The following is a 15568-nucleotide window of genomic DNA, read 5'->3' as shown; positions in this document are numbered from 1 at the left end:
CAGCAGAGCAGGCATCAGCCAACAAGCATTTTAAACGTAGGTAGCAGCACAACGTAACGCAACACAACTAGCACTTTAACATGAATACAGTGGCATTACGCACTTTATGACTTATCAGTAACTGTTCTGTTGCTTTGAGTTTTTGTATTTTATCTCCTTATCTGTATGTTCTCTGGTCAGTTTTTAAGAGCTACACTGAGGCAAGTCCCTATCAACTGTGTTGACATGGCAATAAAGTATTGAATTAAAATAAAAAATCCACATCCCTCGTACATTATGACTTTTATTCAACATTAATACACACATATTGACATAGACATAGTGCCCTGCTCACACTGCTCAGTGGTTCAAGTTCATGTACACTGGACCGCAAGATCAGCAGTTTGAATCCTGACTATTAGCAGTGCAAGGCAGTTTTCTGCATTTCCAGCAATTTGCATTTTAGCATCCAGACTGTATTTTTTTGGAGGGAAATGCATTTACCAGTTGATTTATATCATTGTGGATGGCCACAACATAAAAATGCTCATTTATAACTGTAAGGCCACAGATATTCTTGCATTTAATTACACATTTGCATTTCAGTAGGCATGTCAGCAGTGACAACAATAGCATAAAATTGGGAAGAAAAACTAATGGACCAAGTCTGCACTAGTACAATGTGTCATTGCCTCTGCACAGGTACAAATGTGTCCCTTAAATAGCCTGCACTGCAGAAAATTGTGGAAAAACGGGACCCTGCTGATGGCATGTTTTGTCCATCGTTAGCTGGTTAAGGATTTTATCAATCACAGGTCCAGTAAGAATAATTTTCCAGAAAGTAATGTGTATTACACCTAGTTCTAAACGTTCTTACAGAGAATTAGTTAAAGTAGAAAATCTACTTTTTCTTGATTTCCATCAGTCTCAGTCACATCCCAGAATTTGACCTCCAATTCATTGTTTCAAAGATTTTAATTAGTAAGTTCTACAAATACCAAGCCAAGTGGCAGCTGACTCACTGCCTGATTACGTGTTTTTAATCATTATTCCCTATCAATGTACATAGCTCTGATTCACCAGTTGGTGCTATCCATGTGGGCTTTGACCACAGCACTTTACAGCACAGCAAACTCCCATGGCATAGTTAGTCCTCTCCTTTATTGTGTGATTGAAATGCCTAATTTGGGGTTAAGGCCGGAAACAGCTTGAGGGGCAAAAAAGAAAGAGGATTGTGGGAATTAAACAGTTTTAGTCTCAGAAAATCAATGTATGGATTAGAACATATCAGTGTGAGAGGATGAAGGAAGAAATGAGATGAGCTGGTCACAGCTGGAGTGGGGTAAGGATGAGGATGAAAAAATGAAAACGAAGAAGAGAACAAAGGATACAAAGAAGGGAGAGAATAAGAAAGGTGTGTGTGCATGCACGCCTGTGATGTTGTCAGTAGAGATCTCCGGTTGGTGGTTAGGCCCATTAAAACCCTGTTAGTGGCTAAAGGCCCATGCTTTTTACCACCAGGGGCATGTTACAGTCAGTAATGGTGTTCTCATATGTGTGTGTGTGTGTGTGTGTGTGTGTGTGTGTGTGTGTTCTTTTTGATAGAACAAATGACAAGCATAAGGCCATTACGTCCTAAATGGACTCATCTGTCCTTCTGGCTCTACGGGGTCTCAGATAGAGAGTGAAATAATCCAATAGGCTGGATTTGAATGGGCTTAAAGTAGGAAGAAAGCTTACCAGAATACAGAGTCTTTACCTTTGTCTTTCTACCAACAGAGCACAGTGACACAAGCACAACTCTGACCTGAGTTATTTCCACTCATCATAGGTCTTTTAGTCCCACCATACTCTCTAACTGAAGTAATATGTGACGGGTTACTTAGCCAGCCAAATGAATATCCAGGAGGTCTCCTAGAAAAACCTTAATTGATTATTTATTTATTTATTTATTTATTATTAGACTTTTAAACCTCTTTTAGTTTTTGTTTTTTTTCTCTTAGTTAGTTTTAGAGTTTTATTATTTTATCTTTATTTTATTTATTTTACTGCCTCTAGTGTCTCCTCAGTGAAATACATCGATGATAGCGTTTCCTCAGTTCCTCAGTTCCTCAGTTCTGCAATACCTGTTGTTAATGCCCTGTTTCATTTATCACTATTTGGTTATTTATTATTACTCACTTGTGTGTCACGTGTGTGTGTGTGTGTGTGTGTGTGTGTGTGTGTGTGTGTGTGTGTGTGTGCGTGTGTGCGTGGTGGGGTGGGATGGAGGGGGGACTGTTGTTTTAAATGTTGCTGCTGCTGCTTTTAATTTCTGTAAAGCACTTTGAGTTACATTAACATGTATGAAAAGCGCTCTACAAATAAAGTTTGATTGATTGATTGATAATGTTTATGGTGCCAGAAATGTCTATAGCACTATCATGCAGTACACTTAGCATGCAGTAGGCTATGTAGCCATATTATCCAATGTGCTTGTTTTTTGTATTTCCAGAAAAAGAGTAGCAGTAACTAAACATGACTCCTGAAAAAGCTGAAAGTAAACACGATGAAACAGTAAAACACAGCAGATGTTTGAAAGAACAAACAGGACAAGAGAAACTAAAGAATTCAGTTAGAAGCTACAAAAGTACTGAGAGCTGAACACACTTTTACAAACCTCTTTTACTCAGGTTTCCTGCACAGACATGAGTTGAGCATCGATTTGAGGGGGAGACAGTTGCTTGTTACAGATTGGCTCCAGTCGCGAGATGTCACCGCAGCCCGGGCCCAGCTTGGCCCCACTCTGGCACAGGTCCATCGCCAGCGCAGCTCGGCTCAACTGGCTCAGTAAAACTGATGACCGAAAAGCAAATCGGTGCGGCTCGGGTTGACTCAGTGCGCCCAAACGTGCTGGTGGAAAAACAGCATTGGTTGTTGCAGTGCACTTTCCTTCTTGGCACTCATCAGCTGTAAAAAATGTGGGATATTCCTTCCGGTGCTGCCAGCCCTCGAAACACTTGCATTGCATAAATTGCACTCAGCTGTTTTGCGTTTTCTTCCGTTAGCTACAGCTAACTACAAGCTAGCTACAGCTAGTCACGTGACACATACTGCTCTCTTTACAGCATGCTGCGCATAGATTAAGCATTTATGGGACAGTTTAGGTTTATAAATCGGATCGGATTATACATTTCCCTATCTCAGATGGGTCCAGGGCGGCATTCCAAAGGGCCGCCATTCCGAACGTTCACTTTCATATTTCGGAATGCCGGCCCTCAATTATTTTTGAAAAAAGGTCGCCATTCCGAACCTGAAACCCTAACCTTAACCATAACCCGGTCGGAATGGCGGACCGTCGGAATGGCGGTCCTTTGGAACGGGTGTCGCCCCCCATCTCAGATATCCAATCCAAGGATTTTGTTGTTGATTTTGAGTTGGTAATCCTACTTGCTGTGTCTATAAATGGGGCCTTCAAGGGTCCATGTAACGCTTATCAGTTCAATTTTCCATTTACAAATGAGAAAAAAAATTGTCAGGTCAATATTTTATTAAAATTTAGCAATTGTTTTTAATTTTTTTCTCTCTAGCCTCTTAAGACCTGAGCTCTTTTTTGGTATGCACTTTTAATTTCTCATTGCTATTTGGGCTTATTGGGACCTGATGATAAATAAAAGAACTAAGCATCATCTTTTGACATGATGTAGTTTTTGAGAAAAATTATGTCCACATACGGGGACACTCGGCCTGAATTTCCATAGAACACAATAAAGTCCCCATTGTGTAATAAAGTGCAAAACTCTTTATTTCCAACCTGAACACAGCAGTGTTCTTCCCCACTGCTTTTGCATTTATTCATAACACATATGAACATGTTTTTGAACATGTTTTGAACATCACAGTGCAAAAATGTATTATTTATTATATATTATATGTCTGTAACAAAGTATAAAACATTTAAAACATTTTGCATTGTCACTGTTCCATCTAAAACTGTTCATTTTAATTTCTGAACATGGCTATAGAAAAACAAAACTTACAGGAAACATTTAACATATCCAGAATTTGTCACACTCCCTCAGGTCTTCTGGAACGTCATCATCAATGGGCACTTTTAGTGATCGCCTCAGTCTGAAGAATCTGTCGCGTGTGAATCTTTCAGTGATGGCAGGGAATCGTAAGGCTTTGGACCAATACATCCTGATTTGTGGGTATGTCAAAATACAGGCACCAAAAAAATGATAAATTTCATCAACAGATGTGTTGAGTAGGTCCCCACTTCTAGCCAGTGACGTAGCATTAGAACAATTTAGGTTTCCTCCTCATGCTCAAACTGGGCTAGGTTTGGTGTCAACGGAGTAGCCCTCCAGTGCATTCCACGTCCTGCGGAACCAGAATCAGAATAAGAATAGTCCTTATTGCAAAGTAAGTAACACATTTACCCATACAAGGAATTCACTGAGGTGTATTAGTGCATAACATTGTTCAATCCGAGTGGACGGTTATGCGAAATTTGAAGAAATACCATCAAGGCATGCCAAAATAAGAACAAGTACCTTTCTTGGACTGTCCTTGATGGCTTGGTCCTGGTGTTGGCTCTTCAGGGCCATCGTTTGAGCCATCAGCCTCAACCTGCTGAGTCTGACGGCGATGTCTGGGAGTGCGTGATCTGGCAATGTCACTGTCTGAACGATAACCTGTTGACAGGCATTGTAAATTAGCATCTTGCTACAAACACTGACTGGTGACGTGTCTATATGCTGAGAACCCGCAATGAAAATATTTTTAATGCTAACCCTAAATCCTCAACTCAGGGCTAACTATAAGATCATAGGCTTTATTGCCTAACCCTCATGGGCTATTGGCATTGCAGGTTGTCGGCATTGTGAGCGAACCCCCACTGAACACAGTGCTTCTGTTTTTTGCATCAGAGTATGTTGCAATTCTAATGTTACTGTGATGTTCATGTGAAATAAACTAAACAAATATCCACTGGGTCTTGGCTCACCATCATTTTCACCACGGCGACGTTTACGTCCCCTGCTGGGCTCAGTGGGCTGTGGAATGGGGTCCTCATGCCCACCACTGTTGTCCTCACTGCTGCTGAGCTCCTGTGGTGGGGTTAGATAATCAGCATCACACATGGGATCATCGATGTCAGACAAATCATCCACCTCTGAGTTGTCTCCAACAATTGTCCCCAGTATCCACTCTGCTCTTGACAGAGAAATGCGCTCTGGAAATAAAATCATGAGAAAAATCTATCAAATCAATCAGGTCTTGAATTTAACCTGTAGTGTGTTTTACTCTTCTGACACCACTAGATGGCAGTGTAAGTGTCCACGAATGTGGACATCAGGCCCCCGTTAAGCAGAATTAAGTATTATGGTATAGACCAGGGGTTCCCAAACTTTTCCATGCTAAGGCCCCCCAAACAGCGTTAGCTTCTGGCCGGGGACCCCCAAACCCACAGACAATGCTACAAAATACGTGATTTTTTTGGCAGCATCCTCACCAGGCAATTCTCGGACAATGTCTTTGGTAGCTGGTAGAATCAAATCCTCTCCAATTGTGTGAGGTTTTTTAGCACGACCAATGTGGTACGAGGCTAAAAATGATGCCTTCAGGGCCAGCTCGGCCACGGTAGCTTGTTGTGTGAATGCAGCAGATTGCCTGACCAAATGCTCTTCTTTATGTCGGGAGAAGTCTACTGTTTTATCGGCCTCTGCCAGATGTTTTTGTATCGAGTGACGCTGAAGTTTCCATTTTTCTGTATGGCTATAAAGCCATACTTAATGTATGCTGCCTTTTGATTTTAGTTGGCCATGAGTTCTTAGGTTTTTTTGCAGCAGAGTCCTCCATGGCAGGGCTGTTGGTCTGCTCCTTCGGTCTATTTGTTGTTAAAAACCTGTCCATTTTGCGCTAGCTAGCTACACGCTAGCTTGAGGAGCAGAGCAGCTTGATAACAACTGCCAGGTCTACACAGATTATGACGTCGCCATGCCGAACTTGCAGCTGAACTTGAGAATCCAACGATTATGGCAGTTTACGTGTTATACGGTTCAGGACAAATGGTTATTTAAAAAAAGAAAAAAAAAGCTCCAAAATGTGATGTCCACGAATAGTCCAGAGAACAGCCCCCCGTCACCAAGGACATACATCCCTGTTCCAGGTTTAAAAGGGTCTTAGTCTACACCACATGTCCATATCTTAGCTGTGTTCAGCCTCAGAAGCTTGAAACCAAGTAAGCCGGCAAGCAATACCGTGGAAGCTAAGCTAAGAAAATGAAAATACCAATGGCATGGTTAAGGGAAATACACTAACAGGACCGAAAAGAAAGACTGCTGCCGCCAATGTACTCGGAGTGTCTTAGGTTCCCTTAACTGAGCTGGTTTAACAAGAAAACAATACACAGGACATGGAGAAATAACACTGAGCAGCAACAAACTTTTTTAAATTTTCTTTGCGACTTCACAAAGGCCATGGCAACTCTGAGAGGACACATATTTTGTTATGCTCTCTGGTGGGGGGCCTCTGAATCACAATGGTACATGGCCCTTGACTGTCAGCCATCTGCGATGGATGATGGCTGACATGGGTGCCCCACTAGGGATGTAACGAAATGCTGCTACTCTGGCCCAACTGGCCTGTCTGCTCCACCTAACGAGCCCAAAGATACTGCTGCTGTGACAGCCAGGCGGTGTGTTTACTGACGAGAAAACCACGGCTCACAATGAGCTGTATCAGCTCCGCCTCTGGCTGTTTGTTTTTACAAACCAATGGCGAGAAAAACACAACCACAGCCCATAAACACCATACATGATAACCTGTAAGTGACGCTGACATTGATTTTCTATGCAATGTCTGTGTCAGGGATAGGCCATTCGAGGATAGAAATCCAATTTGAACCAGTTGCTAAACTTGTGTGCTCAAGATGTATGGAGTATACAATCATGGCTGACTCACAAGAAGAGCAAATGGCTATATAACATGGGCGAGCGGTCATAATAAGCTATAAATACAGTGCATGCCCAAGCCCTTCAATAAAAATAATTGAAAATATTAATCTGGCAGTGTGTTCAATTATACAATACCTTAGTTCTACTGTTTTGGTCTTAAATCCGTGCATAATCTGTCCCGTTTTGCTTGCAAAACGCTGGAAAGCTGACAGCTTGTTTCGCGCATGCGCACTGTGACACAGAGTAGTACAGTTACTGCTAGAGGCTGTGTTTACTGTACAGTAGTTGAGCACTTTGAATGGCAAAAAAGCTATCAGTGGAGCAGCTTATCTGCCAACGCGCATGCGCAAAACTGACTTGTTTGAATTGTTCAGCGGGAAACTGTCAGTGGTTCATTTCATCGTGTAGCCTGGGCAAAATGAGTGAAAATATTAATTCTATTCAGTCTTTGCGTTCAGTGCCGTTTTCGCGGAGAACTTTTGAGGAAAAGAAAACTATAATTTCAAGTGGACGGCGCGGTAGAAGTGAAACTCATACGGCCCGACCCCCCCTCCCGTCAAACGTCTGACAGTGACATATTGCCTGTTCATTCATGAAAACCATCTCGAAACACTCTCAGTCAAACAAGGTGGGGAATGAGAAATCTGCGACGCTACTAGCCTAGTTCGCTCATTTTAAAAACACACCGGCAGCAGCGCCTACTGATCTGAGACGTGTCACGTGAGTTACTGTAAATGCTGTGTGGAAAACCAGCTGTGGTCTGTGATTGAGGTGCAGACGGGTGAGTTTGGAGCTGACGACCGTTTCGTTACATTTTTCTCATTGAAAAACTATACAACTGGCATTTAGATGATGTTCTGCATAAAAAAACAAGTGAAATAATAACAATTCGGTTTTAGCAATCAACCGCTTATAGTGATCAAATGTACTCTGGACCAACGTGATCACTATAAGCGGTTTCCACTGTAGTAGTTAAAAAACATATATTTTTTATTAATAAATAAATACCCCCCTTACGGGCGCGCATGGTATTGACACTTCAGCATGACCACAGTAAAAGGTCACCGCTCGCCACTGATATATAATGATATCCTAAATGAGGTGACTGAAATTATGACCCATGGTGTGCTGAGAACACTAATTGAAGTGTTTTTATGATGAAAAAGTCAACTCTCCTGTCAAAGAGTAGGTGTCTATCTGCTTCAGTTTTTTGACTGAAAATCTGGAGCTGGAGGGAGTTTTTGTTGGATTTTATGAAACATCCAAAACAACAGCACACACACCTTTTCAGCTGTTAAAAGATGTTCTGATTAAGTCCTCACTGCCAACTGGTAAATGTAAAGGACAGTGTCACAGAGTTGGCCTTAGCAACCTTCTGTGATGACTCAGGATAGAGTTGGAATATAGGGGTTATTTCTCAATCCTAAACATCTCTTTAGATGAAACAAGGAGTCAGTAATGAAGGAAGGACCTGTCATGTCAACATTCATGTGACTCATTGAGACATGCTGCAAAGGGTCAAGTAAAGAGTCAACCCCTTTCAAGCTCCATGGGCACACCCTTTTGGAGATGGGATTGTCAATGGGATTGTTGCCCCTATGCATGCTGGGATAATTCCTTTCCCTGCTGTAGGGAATAGAAAAGTAGAATAGTAAAAGAATAGTAGGACAGCAAAATATCAACAAAGCCTGCATTGAAGCAATCCATTTCTAGTTTGGAAAAAAAAATCCTAAGTCTAATGCTCTTAGCCATTTTTGCAATAAAAACAACTCAATTTTAAACTTTCCAATTGATTTTTCCCTCACCTCAACACATTAATGGGCAACTGTTCCAGAATTCTTGACAATTAATGTATTCAGTTTTTGGTTGCTTTTGAAATATCAGCTTTTCTGTAATTTAAATGGATCTTTTTTTTCTATTTACCAAAGTGCAAAGGGAGGCGTAAATCAATCCTGGACAACCTGATTATATGTGGTCATTTTATCCTTCAAGTCATCAATATGAGGCATTTTATCCCTGCCATTACTGGTTACAAGACAGACAGCAAGTTATGTTGTTATATTGATGCCTGCAGTCCTCCCCATGCCTAACTGATATACACGCACATGTATACAGATTTCATAGTCTCCAGTGTCCCATAGTTTGCGCGCAAACACACACACACACACACTCCCAAACCAACTTTATAACTTATCTCACCCTATTCAGCCATGTTAATGGAAGCAGACCGCAGATCTAGCAGTTTTAAATCCCTATGTTAAATTCCCACTGTTCACTAATGCTTCCCCCAATTTACTAATGCTCCTTTGCCACAAAACCTCACTAGTCAGCAACCCTTAACAGCTCCCTCCTCTCTCTCTCTCTCTCTCTGTCTGTCTGTCTGTCTCTCTCTCTCTCACACACACACACACACACACACACACACACACACACACACACACACACACACACACACATACACACACACACACACACACATAGAGGCCACTGTGGCCCATTAAGTGGCATTAGAGCCTCTTTCTGGCAGGTTATTCTGACTTCATGGCACCGCAGTAGCATTCCACAGTTACTCTGTAAGACTCTAAGTCTCACCGCACGGTGGTTTGCCTCACAAATCACTGCTAATGCACTGAACTAATAACAAATACTGCAGAACATCACAATGAGCCTTCTATAGCTCCCTGACTTTGTCAGTGTGTCTACTTTATCTGCTTTTTCCTATGTCACTGTGACTTTGCCATACATGGTTCAGAAGGGTATCCTTGCAGCAAATATTAAATTGTATTTAATCATTAAAGTCATTCTTGATAAGATATTAATCATAGAGAACAACAGGAGATTGAACTTGACCCCTCTTATGAATTCAGGTCCTCTTACGATGGCTGGCATTTTAGAGAAAATGGCTTAATGAATGCTGTGTCTGTATGTGGATGATTTTGAGACCTGCAATTGTAAGAAACACAAGCTTTGTGGTATTTACTGGGTACTCGGTAACCTACCACCTGGCTCTCACTCATCTTCATCGTCTATTTATCTTGCAGTACTTTGCAAAGTGTTGATGTAAAAATATATGGTTATAAGTGTTTGAATCTCATCTGCAAGCTCTTAGTACTCCACAGGACCATGCTGTGTATGTATACATATATTACCTAAATTGGGTACAGTGCAGGGTGTTGTGGTTGATAACAGGGAATGCAAAGTATTTCACTTTCAATGAAGGTTTTTCAAAAAGCTCTGATATTATGTCTGTCTGTGTTGCATCTGGTACTTTCACGCTAAGAAGTAAAGAGGTGCATGCAGATCATGTAAAGGTAGCTCTTGAGAACAATACCCATTGCATTGGAGTTATATGAGAGTGTGTTCAAACCCAAAATCTCTCACATGTTCATGTTGTCTCTGGTTTTCCTTCCAACATTCCTTATGATGCATTAAGGTTGTTGTGCCTGTTGAGCTTGTCTACTGCTTGGGATAAATAATATAAAAGAAGTTATTTATATTCGATGACCTGAATCAAGCTTTATTGGCTTTTGTTTATAAATGAGTCAGCCAAAACTAATAAGCCACATGTTGTACCACACAATTTATGGGGTCAAAAAACTATTGGAAGCAATGCCCATGAAAATTGGAGCTTACTGAGGTTTTTTCCATTGTGAGTGAATCTCTAGTGCCAAAAATTTAACATGAGTGGAACACATACTGCTTTGTCACAGAAAAAAAGTTTGGTTCAACATTGAAATTGAATTTTTTACATGTCTTCTGATAATGTTACCAAATCTGTTGGGTCAAAAATATACATGCAGCAACTTTAATGATCAATTTTGGTGATTATAGAACGTTTTGTCAATCAAATTTGCTTCGTAGCTTGGCCTCTTAATTTCTGAGTGATTATGATTGAGAATGACTGATGACAACTCAGCAAAGTCACTTGAAGCCATTTCAAAGCAGTTACATGTCCCAAGATCAACTGTGCAAACAATTGTGTGTAAGTGCAAACTATCACCTGCTACTGAGAGAAAATTAATCAGGATGGTTTAAGAGTCAACTAAAACCCAACAAAAAGCAAGTCTGCAGTGTATTAGAAGCTGCTGGAAGACAGGTGTCAGTGTCCACAGTCATTGCATTGCCATGGGCTGAGAGGCTGCCTTGCAAGAAAGAAGTCCTTGCTCCAGACGTTGTAACTTAAAGCTTGATGGAAGTTTGCTGCTGATCACATGGACAAAGAAAAAACCTTCTGGACGAAAACTCTGTGGTCAGATGAAAGAAACATTTTGTTGTTTGGACACAATGACCAGCAATATGTTTGGAAGCAAAAGGTGAGGCCTTTAACCCCAAGAACACCATACCTACTGTCAAGCATGCTGTGGGACTGTTTTGCTGCCAGGGGATCTGGTGCTCTAAAGAAAGTAAATGGAATATGAAGAAGGAGGATTATCTCCAAATTCTTCAGGAAAACCTAAAATCACCAGGCAGAAGATTGGGTCTTGGGTGCAGATGGGTAAAGTGTTAATGGAATGGCTAAATCAGGCTAGAATTGACCTTTTGCAATGTCCTTGCCAAAGTCCTGAATGGAACCCCATCGAGAACATGTGGACTGTGCTGAAGAAACAAGTCTGTGCCAGGAACCCAATGAGGCCTCTGGCTTCTCACACACAGCATGTATCTGCCTGATGTGGTGTGGCTTTGGAGGATCTCTGGAGGCCAGTGATGTAGTCATAGCTCTTGTCAATTCCTTGTATACAGGCTCCATTTTCGTGACTTCTTGTTTCTAATGAAATTAGGCCAAAACAGGACAAGATGGTTACTGACAACTATAAATTATAGAACAATTTTAACATGCAACAGAGACATTTATTATGATTATTTAACATGTGCGCTTTGTGTAGTCAACATAGCCTGCAGCATGGACATTTATAATTTTGAGTTTATTTAAAACTAATACACGTGGGGTGCCCATTAGCTCAGTTGGTAGAACGGGCGTCCCATGTGCAGAGGCTTTGCCCTCGCTGCAGCGGCCTGGGGCTCGAGTCCAACCTGGGCCCTTTGCTGCATGTCATGCCTGTTAATCTAAACATGTACCCGCTGACTGGGATGCTGTTATAATAAATTGTGATTGAGATCCTGACCCACCATGCATCCAGGAAAGTGACAAAGCTCTAATTTACATAATTACATAATCGCCATCAGTAAACAGGAAGCTGTCTGACTCTCTCACTAGCGGGGAGGGAGGCTGTTTGCTGGGGGAAAGTTCGGGAAGCTGACCGTCGCATTGATTTTTTTTCAAGACAGTAACTACAACAACACAATAGTGGAAGGAGAGAAACACTTGGTGAGTTAAAGTTTTTTGCCGGGGACAGACGCTGTTTTTTGGGCAGAAATGTGACGAAGAGTCGGTCGGACAGACAGGATGACAGACACTTCTCCACGATAACTGTGGTATTTTTTTCTAAGTAGCAAGAATTCAGCCGAATTCAACAAAAAGCAGACAGGAAGTCAGACACGAACAACATGACATGACATGACATGTTCAAAATAAAACACTTTGTGTTGATGCCAGCACAAAAACCTCAAAAAAGAGACAAATACAAGCTCTTCTTCTAATCCTTCGGTCAGGAACACTTTGTGTTGTTGTGTTTATAACACATATGTATAACTGCGGTCGCAGGTGATTATGTAGCTAATTATCGTGGGAATTCCTCAGTTTCGTAACTAGCTACAGCTGTCCGGCGGAGCTGCGCCTTGTGGACTCAAAACGCAGCTGGTGGGGGTTGCCGGATGACCAAAACCGTACTGGAGCCGTAACGCAATAGACATGCATCCAGTGGAATCTTTGGGTGATACTACCTCCGGAGGCGCATCACAGACGCTGCAAAATTTCACACCTCTCCGCATCTGAAACTTTCACACAGAGGATGATGCGGAGAATCGGCACATGATCCCCGCACTCAAAGGGCAGTGTGAATGGGGCTACTGTCAACATCATTACTGCAGACATCCGTGTTCCCTCCTCCTCAACCGATTATACAGACTCTTTAGTGGGACACATTAAAATGGAAGCGATAGCAAACGAAACTCACCGGTCAGACAGAGCTAATGCCGAAATGCTTGATTCTGCTAGGGATGGCAGTCTAGCACTATATCTACCCTTCTGCAGTGTAGACGTTACCTTCATCTTCTCAGAAGTGCATGTCACATAGTGTAGTTACAACAGCTTCTTGTTTTATGGTCCATCATCACCTTTGCTGTGCTGCCACGGTCATGCAGTTTAACAGAAAAGAAACTCATGCTTTTAATAATATTTCATCACAAAGTTTTCAAGATTGGTCTGTGAAAATTTGAAGTGGACCGGGTTAAAGCTGTAGGAGTTCATGAAAATAAAGCACATGCAAATCTCGGTTTAGTTGAGGCAGTGGCACTAAGAAAAAAAGAATAACTCCTTCAGGTTCAATAGGGTCCTCACACGATTCCTGCTCAGGCCCTAACAATCCCTTACATTTCAAGAGGGTCTTGACTTGTTGAGGGGAATATACAAGCTATTCAGGCTCCTAACCTGCTAACACCATCCACTTTAAAATAACAGCAGTGTCCCTAAATGACATACAGTAATTATGCAGAAATAACAGTCAGTTCTCTCTCAAAAACAATATTCTTTGTAATATTTGCAGTGTGCCACCCAGTGTGAACCGATAGCGTACAAAATTTATTGATGGACCATAGGCTATAAAAACAGATGTCAGTGAAAGTAAAAAAGAATAAGTAAAAAACAACTGTGTAACTCACCATAAATGAACTCAGTTGAGATGTAATAGAAATACTGGTTAATGGCAGCTTTCTTGTTCCTTTTCTTAGTATGTCTATTGTGTATGCACTGTATATTGAGAGCAACGAAGAAACGGTCAAATTCGTTGCATGTGAACACATTCTTGGCCAATAAAGTTGCTTGTGACTCTGACTTGAAGCCACATTTGTCTTACTGCCATTGACCATATTCACCAGCAGATGTCAACAGAAAACAGTGTGTCAGTTCGGCTTCAGAGCTGTTGCTCACATTCAAGTGACGAATCCTTGGAAAGATGGCCCGTACTAGAGGTTTCTCTAGACACAGCAAATAAAGCAAATTGGCACTCAATTGCTCCATCAATCTGTGCTTTTTTATATATACAATTATTAAAAATGTGCAATCACATTAAAAAAAATAAAGAATAAATAACGTTCAATCCATACAAAGACCAAACATCAACATTTGGCAACAAAGCCAGCTGTTTGACCTAAAAATCTGAACATTTGCAATGTACATCTTCTAAAAAATAACAATGAAGTACATATTGTGCAAAAGAACAAAAAGTGCAGGCATTTGGAAAGAAATATGAGGTACCTTATTCTTTGAGATTTCCAGCCACTGTGTAACTATGAGTATCACTATTTGCATTGAAAATATGAAATATGTTCCAGACAATAACAAACAAGAACAGATCAGTTATATTTGTGCTGGAAACTGTGCAAAAACAAGTTGTTGGGCTCAGGTCTCTGTACTCAAAACTGTACTAGTGGCTGCAATGAGCCTGTTTTTCACTGCAAATTCTCTCAAAGTGGGGCTGCAGGCTTGTTACTTACATCTGACTTCATGCTCGATGTTCAGCTTAGATCTGTATTTTGTTTTGAGAGAGGCAACAGCAGAAAATCCTATCTCGCAGAGAAAGGAAGTGGCAAAAGGAAGCAAAATCCTCACAGCCCTCTCGCCAACGAGAGGATGCTCCCTCTCCACACCTCGATGAACTGGTCCTCTTCAGCAGAGCTGAAGTCAGCAGGTGCTGCTGCATTGAAGGGATCTGTCACCCAGTCATACTGGGCACTGCTGTCTGGGAAGTATTTTTGGAAGAAACCTCCCAGTGAGGATATGTGCTCCCTCAGACACAGAATCACTGTTGTGGCACCCAAAATCATTTATTTCAGTGAATTCACTTAGATTCTCAAAAGAATCAGTATTTCCCCTCTTAAGGCGTTTGTTCCACGCGTCCAGCTTTCGAGTGGTATTCATTCAATTTTTCCTTGAAGAAATCTGGTGGCTTACTGACATGGGAGGGGTGTAATGTCTCCAAATGTCTTTTCAGTTTATTGGATCTCATGCTGTCAGCTGCCAGAGTTTTCAGGCACAAAATACAAAAGGGCCTCTCCTCCTCTCCTACCACATTCACTGTGAATCCAAGGGAAAGATATGTGTCGTCATACTTTCTGGATTTGGGTTTTGGCGGTTGGTCATCATCACCGTTACCCAACTTGTCGGCTGATTTTCTTTTCATTGTTGAAAAGTATCTGTCCATTTCACAAAACTCTCGTCTTCTCTCTCTCTCTCTCTAAATGTGAAAAATGAGTCCAGATAAAACATTAGGTTTACCGCAAAAAAAAAAAAAAAAAACAAAGAACGGGAGCGGTCACGCCCCCACCCCCCACAATTGCTCCATCAAAACATGACATGACATTTTCAAAATAAATCACTGTGTTGATGCCAGCACAAAAACCTCAAAAAAGAGACAAATACAAGCTCTTCTTCTAATCCTTCGGTCAGGAACACTTTGTGTTGTTGTGTTTATAACACATATGTATAACTGCGGTCGCAGGTGATTATGTAGCTAATTACTGTGTGGCCATCAGGC

The sequence above is a fragment of the Pagrus pagrus genome, assembly GCF_965226575.1.
Source record: "Pagrus pagrus genome assembly, chromosome: 10".
Lineage (NCBI taxonomy): Eukaryota > Metazoa > Chordata > Actinopteri > Spariformes > Sparidae > Pagrus > Pagrus pagrus.
This window is presented reverse-complemented; position numbering follows the sequence as displayed.